The sequence below is a fragment of the Oncorhynchus masou genome, unplaced genomic scaffold (assembly GCF_036934945.1).
Source record: "Oncorhynchus masou masou isolate Uvic2021 unplaced genomic scaffold, UVic_Omas_1.1 unplaced_scaffold_4412, whole genome shotgun sequence".
Classification (NCBI taxonomy): domain Eukaryota; kingdom Metazoa; phylum Chordata; class Actinopteri; order Salmoniformes; family Salmonidae; genus Oncorhynchus; species Oncorhynchus masou.
The window spans coordinates 15,235-22,930 of record NW_027010804.1 but is presented as its reverse complement, the minus strand read 5'-3'; the positions used below and the strand labels follow the sequence as shown (position 1 = coordinate 22,930).

Sequence of the window (7,696 nt, the reverse complement as noted above, 5' to 3'; positions counted from 1 at the left end):
CTCTAAACCCAGGTCTTATAATGTTACCTAGTCTCTAAACCCAGTCCTTTGTGTTCCCAGGCTTTTAAATGTTACCTAGCCTCTAAACCCAGTCCTTTGTGTTCCCAGGCCTTTAAATGTTACCCATTCTCTAAACCCAGGCCTTATAATGTTACCTAGCCTCTAAACCCAGTCCTTTGTGTTCCCAGGCCTTTAAATGTTACCTAGCCTCTAAACCCAGGCCTTTGTGTTCCCAGGCCTTTAAATGTTACCTAGCCTCTAAACTCAGGTCTTATAATGTTACCTAGCCTCTAAACCCAGTCCTTTGTGTTCCCAGGCTTTTAAATGTTACCTAGCCTCTAAACCCAGTCCTTTGTGTTCCCAGGCCTTTAAATGTTACCTAGCCTCTAAACCCAGGTCTTATAATGTTGCCTAGCCTCTAAACCCAGTCCTTTGTGTTCCCAGGCCTTTAAATGTTACCTAGCCTCTAAACCCAGTCCTTTGTGTTCCCAGGCCTTTAAATGTTACCTAGCCTCTAAACCCAGGTCTTATAATGTTACCTAGACTCTAAACCCAGTCCTTTGTGTTCCCAGGCTTTTAAATGTTACCTAGCCTCTAAACCCAGTCCTTTGTGTTCCCAGGACTTTAAATGTTACCTAGCCTCTAAACCCAGTCATTTGTGTTCCCAGGACTTTAAATGTTACCTAGCCTCTAAACCCAGTCCTTTGTGTTCCCAGGCTTTTAAATGTTACCTAGCCTCTAAACCCAGTCCTTTGTGTTCCCAGGACTTTAAATGTTACCTAGCCTCTAAACCCAGTCCTTTGTGTTCCCAGGACTTTAAATGTTACCTAGCCTCTAAACCCAGTCCTTTGTGTTCCCAGGACTTTAAATGTTACCTAGCCTCTAAACCCAGTCCTTTGTGTTCCCAGGCCCTTAAATGTTACCTAGCCTCTAAACCCAGTCCTTTGTGTTCCCAGGCCTTTAAATGTTACCTAGCCTCTAAACCCAGTCCTTTGTGTTCCCAGGCCTTTAAATGTTACCTAGCCTCTAAACCCAGTCCTTTGTGTTCCCAGGCCTTTAAATGTTACCTAGCCTCTAAACCCAGTCCTTTGTGTTCCCAGTCCTTTAAATGTTACCTAGCCTCTAAACCCAGTCCTTTGTGTTCCCAGGCCTTTAAATGTTACCTAGCCTCTAAACCCAGTCCTTTGTGTTCCCAGGCTTTTAAATGTTACCTAGCCTCTAAACCCAGTCCTTTGTGTTCCCAGGCTTTTAAATGTTACCTAGCCTCTAAACCCAGTCCTTTGTGTTCCCAGGCCTTTAAATGTTACCTAGCCTCTAAACCCAGGGCTTATAATGTTACCTAGCCTCTAAACCCAGTCCTTTGTGTTCCCAGTCCTTTAAATGTTACCTAGCCTCTAAACCCAGTCCTTTGTGTTCCCAGGCCTTTAAATGTTACCTAGCCTCTAAACCCAGGGCTTATAATGTTACCTAGCCTCTAAACCCAGTCCTTTGTGTTCCCAGTCCTTTAAATGTTACCTAGCCTCTAAACCCAGTCCTTTGTGTTCCCAGGCCTTTAAATGTTACCTAGCCTCTAAACCCAGTCCTTTGTGTTCCCAGGCTTTTAAATGTTACCTAGCCTCTAAACCCAGTCCTTTGTGTTCCCAGGCTTTTAAATGTTACCTAGCCTCTAAACCCAGTCCTTTGTGTTCCCAGGCCTTTAAATGTTACCTAGCCTCTAAACCCAGGGCTTATAATGTTACCTAGCCTCTAAACCCAGGACTTATAATGTTACCTAGACTCTAAACACAGGCCTTTGTGTTCCCAGTCCTTTAAATGTTACCTAGCTTCTAAACCCAGGCCTTTGTGTTCCCAGGCCTTTAAATGTTACCTAGCCTCTAAACCCAGTCCTTTGTGTTCCCAGGCCTTTAAATGTTACCTAGCCTCTAAACCCAGTCCTTTGTGTTCCCAGTCCTTTAAATGTTACCTAGCCTCTAAACCCAGTCCTTTGTGTTCCCAGGCCTTTAAATGTTACCTAGCCTCTAAACCCAGTCCTTTGTGTTCCCAGGCTTTTAAATGTTACCTAGCCTCTAAACCCAGTCCTTTGTGTTCCCAGGCTTTTAAATGTTACCTAGCCTCTAAACCCAGTCCTTTGTGTTCCCAGGCCTTTAAATGTTACCTAGCCTCTAAACCCAGGGCTTATAATGTTACCTAGCCTCTAAACCCAGGACTTATAATGTTACCTAGACTCTAAACACAGGCCTTTGTGTTCCCAGTCCTTTAAATGTTACCTAGCTTCTAAACCCAGGCCTTTGTGTTCCCAGTCCTTTAAATGTTACCTAGCCTCTAAACCCAGGCCTTATAATGTTACCTAGCCTCTAAACCCAGGCCTTTGTGTTCCCAGGCCGTTAAATGTTACCTAGCCTCTAAACCCAGGCCTTATAATGTTACCTAGCCTCTAAACCCAGGCCTTTGTGTTCCCAGGCCGTTAAATGTTACCTAGCCTCTAAACCCAGGCCTTTAAATGTTACCTAGCCTCTAAACCCAGGTCTTATAATGTTACCTAGACTCTAAACCCAGTCCTTTGTGTTCCCAGGCTTTTAAATGTTACCTAGCCTCTAAACCCAGTCCTTTGTGTTCCCAGGCTTTTAAATGTTACCTAGCCTCTAAACCCAGGACTTATAATGTTACCTAGCCTCTAAACCCAGTCCTTTGTGTTCCCAGTCCTTTAAATGTTACCTAGCCTCTAAACCCAGTCCTTTGTGTTCCCAGGCCTTTAAATGTTACCTAGCCTCTAAACCCAGTCCTTTGTGTTCCCAGGCCTTTAAATGTTACCTAGCCTCTAAACCCAGGGCTTATAATGTTACCTAGCCTCTAAACCCAGTCCTTTGTGTTCCCAGGTCTTTAAATGTTACCTAGCCTCTAAACCCAGGACTTATAATGTTACCTAGCCTCTAAACCCAGGCCTTTGTGTTCCCAGTCCTTTAAATGTTACCTAGCTTCTAAACCCAGGCCTTTGTGTTCCCAGTCCTTTAAATGTTACCTAGACTCTAAACCCAGTCCTTTGTGTTCCCAGGCCTTTAAATGTTACCCATTCTCTAAACCCAGGCCTTATAATGTTACCTAGCCTCTAAACCCAGGCCTTTGTGTTCCCAGGCCGTTAAATGTTACCTAGCCTCTAAACCCAGGCCTTATAATGTTACCTAGCCTCTAAACCCAGGCCTTTGTGTTCCCAGGCCTTTAAATGTTACCTAGCCTCTAAACCCAGGTCTTATAATGTTACCTAGACTCTAAACCCAGTCCTTTGTGTTCCCAGGCTTTTAAATGTTACCTAGCCTCTAAACCCAGTCCTTTGTGTTCCCAGGCTTTTAAATGTTACCTAGCCTCTAAACCCAGGACTTATAATGTTACCTAGCCTCTAAACCCAGGCCTTTGTGTTCCCAGTCCTTTAAATGTTACCTAGCTTCTAAACCCAGGCCTTTGTGTTCCCAGTCCTTTAAATGTTACCAAGCCTCTAAACCTAGTCCTTTGTGTTCCCAGGCCTTTAAATGTTACCCATTCTCTAAACCCAGGCCTTATAATGTTACCTAGCCTCTAAACCCAGGCCTTTGTGTTCCCAGGCCTTTAAATGTTACCTAGCCTCTAAACCCAGGCCTTATAATGTTACCTAGCCTCTAAACCCAGGCCTTTGTGTTCCCAGGCCTTTAAATGTTACCTAGCCTCTAAACCCAGTCCTTATAATGTTACCTAGACTCTAAACCCAGTCCTTTGTGTTCCCAGGCTTTTAAATGTTACCTAGCCTCTAAACCCAGTCCTTTGTGTTCCCAGGCTTTTAAATGTTACCTAGCCTCTAAACCCAGTCCTTTGTGTTCCCAGGCCTTTAAATGTTACCTAGCCTCTAAACCCAGGTCTTATAATGTTACCTAGCCTCTAAACCCAGTCCTTTGTGTTCCCAGGCTTTTAAATGTTACCTAGCCTCTAAACCCAGTCCTTTGTGTTCCCAGGCCTGTAAATGTTACCTAGCCTCTGAAACCAAGTCCTTTGTGTTCCCAGGCCTTTAAATGTTACCTAGCCTCTAAACCCAGTCCTTTGTGTTCCCAGGCCTTTAAATGTTACCTAGCCTCTAAACCCAGTCCTTTGTGTTCCCAGGTCTTTAAAGGTGAATTTCAGCTACCTGAGTTTCTAAGAGAACAATCTCAGGTACAGTAACTATTCTGCCTGTAGTTATGTTCTGCAGCTATCTATATTAGTGGCAAAATGGTGGCCGCTGTTCATTGGAAATCTGGTTACAATTTTCCATCTGCTTTTTCCATGAATTTCTCGTCTCGTTTTTGTTGTTGTTGGTCATGATGACAAGCTGTCTATGACTAAGTTTCTCTGTCTGTTGTACTGTAGTCTAGACTGTTGTTCTCCGGTCTCATTTCTCACCTTTTTGTGTTCGTGTTTTTAGGAACACTTCCTCTCACATTCAGCGATTTGTGAGCTACCCACATTGTCTGTCTCCTGTTGGTCCTTTTTTTGATTCGTCACTGAACTGATGTGTTGTTTTCTGGGGAAGAGTTCTACTGCCACCATGCGACAGCAAGCACACACAACATGCTGCCAGAAACACAGCTTGTGAACACTGATTCTGTGTTGCTGTTGTTGTTGTTGTTGTTGCTGGTTGTTGTTGTTGCTGGTTGTTGTTGTTGCTGTTGTGGTTGTTGTTGTTGTTGCTGTGGTTGTTGCTGTGGTTGTGGTTGTTGCAGTTGTTGTTGCTATGGTTGTTGTTGCTGTTGCTGTTGCTGTGGTTGCTGTGGTTGGTTGTTGTTGCTGTTGTGGTTGTTGATGTTGTTGTTGCTGTGGTTGTTGATGTTGTTGTTGTTGCTGTGGTTGTTGTTGTTGCTGTGGTTGTTGCAGTTGTTGTTGTTGTTGTTGCAGTCGTTGTTGTTGCAGTTGTTGTGGTTGTTGCAGTCGTTGTTGTTGCTGTGGTTGTTGTTGTTGCTGTGGTTGTTGTTGTTGCTGTGGTTGTTGTTGTTGCTGTGGTTGTTGTTGTTGCTATGGTTGTTGTTGTTGTTGTTGTTGCAGTCGTTGTTGTTGCTGTGGTTGTTGTTGCAGTCGTTGTTGTTGCTGTGGTTGTTGTTGTTTTGTTGTTGTTGCAGTCGTTGTTGTTGCTGTTGTTGTTGCTGTTGTTGTTGTTGCAGTCGTTGTTGTTGCTGTGGTTGTTGTTGTTGCAGTCGTTGTTGTTGCTGTGGTTGTTGTTGTTGTTGCAGTCGTTGTTGTTGCTGTGGTTGTTGTTGTTGCAGTCGTTGTTGTTGCTGTGGTTGTTGTTGTTGCAGTCGTTGTTGTTGCTGTGGTTGTTGCTGTGGTTGTTGTTGCTGTGGTTGTTGCTGTTGCTGTGGTTGTTGTTGTTGCAGTCGTGGTTGTTGCAGTCGTGGTTGTTGCAGTCGTGGTTGTTGCAGTTGTTGTTGTTGCTGTGGTTGTGGTTGTTGTTGTTGCTGTGGTTGTTGTTGTTGTTGTTGCAGTCGTTGTTGTTGTTGCGCAGAGCCATGATGAATTTGACTTCTTTCAACAGTTCATACTTTTTGACACCAACATTGATTTACAACACACAGTCCCATAATGCACCATCCCTCCAACTCCACTCACAGACCAGAGAATTCCCATAATGCCCATCTTCTCTCTAGCTTCAGAAGACTCCAGAGAAACCTACAACCCAGTTAGGAGAAGCAGATGAACAATCCTTCTCTTCCAGAGAATTCCCATAATGTCCACAAGTCTAACAAGTCTATCTTCTTCTTCTTCTTCTCTCCAGCTTCAGAAGACTCCAGAGAAACCTAACCCGCCACAGGTGGGTAGCATAACAATTGAATCTTCAGTCCCAAATGTCTATTCCCTATCTGGGTCCTGATCTAAAGTGATGCACTCCATAGGAAACAGACCTTTTAGGGAGATACCCTTAATAGATCCAGCCCTCACCATAGATGCTTAACTTAAAGTCCTTTTTCCTAAACTTCTCCTTTGAGTAAAACAAAAATTGACCAGAAGAAAAGAGTGACCCCTACTGGCCCTCCAACACCACTTCCAGCAGCATCTGGTCTCCCATCCAGGGACCGACCCTGCTTAAAGCAAGCCAGCAGTGGGATGCAGGGTGGTATGCTGCTGGCGTAGGGAATAAGGTTCCACGTGGGATGAATTCATCATCTTTCTGGAAGTTTCCATCTGATTTGTGAAATACATTGTCTGTCTGTGTGAGACTTCTAACTCTGTGTTTTGTGTGTGTTTTAGAGCCAGACTAGACAGCGATGGACAGAGGAAGATATCCAATAAACTCAGCATCATCTTTTGGGGACCTTCGTGCTCTTCCATGGACACGACTTGATATAACCGTTTTACACACACACACACACACACGTTAGCCTGTGTCAGTGGGGACCGGACCACCTTGGCTTGGAGAACTCTTTTGGCCTTCGATGTTGTACTGTAAACGAATGATGTGTTTTGTCACTAAAATGGTGACCAGAAAATGTTGATGTTACGTTATGTTTCTTTCTTGTCTAGGGCTGCAAAATTCTGGCAAATTTCAAAAGTTTCCTAGATTTTTCCAGAAATCTCATTTGGAAGATTCCGGAGTTCAGCAAGAAATCTGTAATCCTAGAAACTAGGGTTTCTGGAAAATACTTTGAAATTTGAGCAAAAATTTTTCAGCATTTTGCAACACTATTCTTGTCACACCATGCTCATCTGGATTTGTAGTTTTCTTCTGGCTATATATAAAAAAAAAATCTGTGATTCTGTTGTAAGAAACTACAGTGGACTTTAAATGTAAATCTAAAAAAAAGTACAGTTATTTATAGATGAAATTTAGCTTTTTGAAGATGCTATATCTATTTTAATGTTTCATTTTGTTTTTTCATGCCTTTTTGTATCGTGCAATTCCATGGGTACTGTGATGTACAAGATCCTAGTATTGACAGTGATAAAGATGGCATTTTGTAACGTGTTTTTTTATTTTTACAGAGATGGTATTGATGAATTATAAAAGAGGGTGGTAAAATGGCCGTAAACCACGGCAATGAAGGAGAAAAAAAAACAGGGTTTCAGCTGAGGAAGACGGGGGAAATCCAAAATTTGACAACAGACGGTTCCTCAGACTGAATGTAGTCTATGGGTGGGTCCGGGGAGAATGGAATCCATATTTCAGTTTACTCTAAACAGCCACTACAAACGTCACCTAACTTTAGCCCAGAGCGAGCTTAAACTCAATAACGTGATTGGTGCAACCGTGTTCATTCAAGCAGGGGGATGAGAAAGCACTCAGCGTCTCATCGTATCTTCTTCATAGAGCATGTAGTTATGGCTCTTGTCATGAATTAGTTCACTATAAAACGGAGGACAAAACATTAGGAACACCTTCCTAATATTGAGTTGCAAACCCTTTTTTTTTTTTTTTTGCTCTCGGGTCATGGACTTGAAAACGTTTCCGCAGGGATGCTGGTCCATGCTGGCTGAAGGTCCATGCTGGCTGAAGGTCCATGCTGGCTGAAGGTCCATGCTGGCAGAAGGTCCATGCTGGCAGAAGGTCCATGCTGGCAGAAGGTCCATGCTGGCAGAAGGTCCATGCTGGCAGAAGGTCCATGCTGGCTGAAGGTCCATGCTGGCAGAAGGTCCATGCTGGCAGAAGGTCCATGCTGGCAGAAGGTCCATGCTGGCTGAAGGTCCATGCTGGCTGAAGGTCCAT

The 7,696-nt window shown here is 43.7% G+C and overlaps 1 long non-coding RNA gene across 1 annotated transcript; it reads left to right on the top strand.

Moving 5' to 3' along the window:
* The first annotated feature begins 4,624 nt into the window (after positions 1–4,624).
* Positions 4,625–6,954, top strand: LOC135535079 (uncharacterized). Its single transcript, XR_010454810.1, has 2 exons — positions 4,625–5,806; positions 6,244–6,954. It is a non-coding gene; the product is annotated as an uncharacterized LOC135535079 (long non-coding RNA).
* Positions 6,955–7,696: the final 742 nt, after the last annotated feature.